Genomic DNA, 2,568 nt, shown 5'->3' with positions numbered 1-2,568 from the left:
CTGAGGTCTAGACTATTCCTTAAGTCAAAAAGAAAAGGATCATTATGCGACTCGAAGTATGAAAATTGACCAATGCATACAGGTACAAATACATACTACTACGTGCCGGACAAGTGTGCATAACATTGGCGATTCCCTCAGGCTTCAAAGCACGCTGAATTTCTTGCTTATTTGAAAAAAAACTAACAGCGAGGATCCAGCCAGTCTCTGTAATCAAAATTTTAGGGATGACTCAAACACCGTGCGGGTGGCCGAGCATGACGCCTGAGGAATTTGACAAGTTGTGCTCTTGTATCAGCTAATCTAACTGTTGTGTGATTGCCCATTGCTGACTTTAGCAAAAATTACAAAAAAAATCAAATTGATTCTTCACGCAGTTGGAATGCTCAACAATATTAAGAAGTACTGTATCAGATAAGCAGAGAAGCAGATGTGGCCTCTTTCCTAAAAAAAGTATCAGAGAAGCAGATGTTGTTTTGCAACTAAACCAAAGATCTTTAGAAGCTTCCATGGAAGAACATCACATCTTTTACATTGAGACATCACAAGCATACACATCAATTGTACAGCAACCGCCCTTCTAAACTACAAACAAGCCGCATACTAAATTTTGTTACCAAGTGTACTTTCTTGCTGATTACATGGTTCCAGAAAAATCGGAGTCTGAGACAACCAGACATGATCTGTACTAGTATGGGAGGTGACATTATCAGTTTCATGAGCTGCCAACTAGGAGACATATGAAGATGACTCCTACTCTGAAGATTATCCGGTCATGCCTTCAACTAATCGATTTGAAGATCAAAGGCAAACTATTGTTGGAGCATGAAAGATGGTCCTGAATCTGAATAATCACCGAATAGTCAGTTCTGGAGCAACCATAAAAAACATGATATAGAAATATTTACCTGCCAATGAGTGGTCGCGGAAGAGGCTTATGTGGCCTGACAATATGTATGTAAGTAATCTTGATATGTCATTCTTCACTGCAGCTATATAGTATAAACAGTCGTTATTGGGAAGCAAAGGATAGCGAGATGGAGGAAGGGACAATAACTCAAAACGAAAAACAGAAGAAAAAGAGGTACAACAAGTTTGCATTCAGATTTCTGAAAAAATATGATAATCTCATATCTTTTTGTCAAAAATAGCCCCAACATATTAGATGAAAACAATAAAGTGAAAGTGTACCTAAATATTATATGAAATAAGTTGCTGTGATATTACCTCAAATTAAAATCAGTACCAATATCTAGTCATATAGTTTCTAAAACAAATCCTCCAGTACAGTGGCATGCAAATAAAGTGAGCATGAAATTCTATCCACTGAAGGAATCAATTTCGCAACCTAAATAAGATGATAATAAGGTACAAGGGTGTGCTTCCAAACCAGGGACATGCCACATATGCAACCAAGAGCAGGAAATGGCGATGCATTGTTTTATGCATAATTCTTGGATGCAACAACTTTGGCTACCTGCCTTGTCAATGTCAAAAGCAGCTTCTGATTTGCATAAGAACATGAAGAATTGCAGCCCTGTTCGTGGTCCGCATCTTCAACAGATTTACCAGCTCCAGGCAATAAGACTCCATAATGACCTTCCAACATAGTAATGAGCCAAGCCAAACTTTGGAGTGACACCCCATCTTGCAAATCCATTGAAGCTTAACATAGGTTATGAATCTCATAGCAATCACATAAGCAATCATAGGCAGCTCTATCCTCTATGCGAAACTAACATTCGATTGTCTTTTACTAAAAATTTGTTACCAGATAAAACAGGGATCCCAAAGTATCGCATTTATAGAATAAAAAGGTCAGTTCACTACTATATCATGTTTTTTCAAACAAATTATAGGGAACAATATATGAGGTTTTGCAATGGATTGTAAGGAACACCGACATTCTGCAAGTCATGGTTTAGTATACATTGTATATAGGAGACTGAAAAAAACCAGTTTTGTCCAAAAGATGAACTACTGTAGATAATAAAATCAGGAAGATGAACTTGTTAATGCTTTCACGAAGTTCAGTTGAACATTGTAAAGTATAAGTTCTGTTTAATATTGTTTACGAATAAAGGATCCAAACAGGGAGTGCATCCCTTGTAATTTGCATGAAGATCGTAGAAATATACTCGTAGCTCATACCTAAATATTGTGCTGACAGCGCACTATTCCAAATCTTAATCAATAAAAAGATGCCTTTTGAGAAGAAGCATACAGACCTAGATCTAGATCCTTGAGCTGCTGTAGTTGGATAGTGCCACCGGCGGCGTTAGTGGTAGATTGAGTATGCCCTCACAACGAGGCGCTGCTGCGAAAGATGAAATCAAGGCACTGCTTTCAACAAATCAGATCACCCATCTGGATTTCAGTGAGACGACGCTCCATTGGTACATGATTGAGAGAGATCAAGCGAAATTTACTAACCTATTTTGCCTGTTGAGTGGTACAGAAGAGGGAGAGAGAGAGAGGGATTACAGGAGCTTTGCTACACCTACGTAACAATCGTTACGAAACCTACTTACAATCTGAGCTGGCCTAATTTCATTGGAAGGCAAAAAG

General features: G+C 38.3%; 1 long non-coding RNA gene across 1 annotated transcript; it reads right to left on the bottom strand.

The window, feature by feature from the left end:
- Positions 1-433: 433 nt before the first annotated feature.
- On the bottom strand, positions 434-2,430 carry LOC119296764. Its single transcript, XR_005145371.1, has 4 exons — positions 2,229-2,430; positions 1,478-1,647; positions 909-992; positions 434-844 (listed from the first exon to the last, which is right to left on the bottom strand). It is a non-coding gene; the product is annotated as an uncharacterized LOC119296764 (long non-coding RNA).
- Positions 2,431-2,568: the final 138 nt, after the last annotated feature.

This window comes from Triticum dicoccoides, chromosome 5A (assembly GCF_002162155.2).
Source record: "Triticum dicoccoides isolate Atlit2015 ecotype Zavitan chromosome 5A, WEW_v2.0, whole genome shotgun sequence".
In the NCBI taxonomy this organism is placed as follows: domain Eukaryota; kingdom Viridiplantae; phylum Streptophyta; class Magnoliopsida; order Poales; family Poaceae; genus Triticum; species Triticum dicoccoides.
This window is presented reverse-complemented; position numbering and strand designations above follow the sequence as displayed.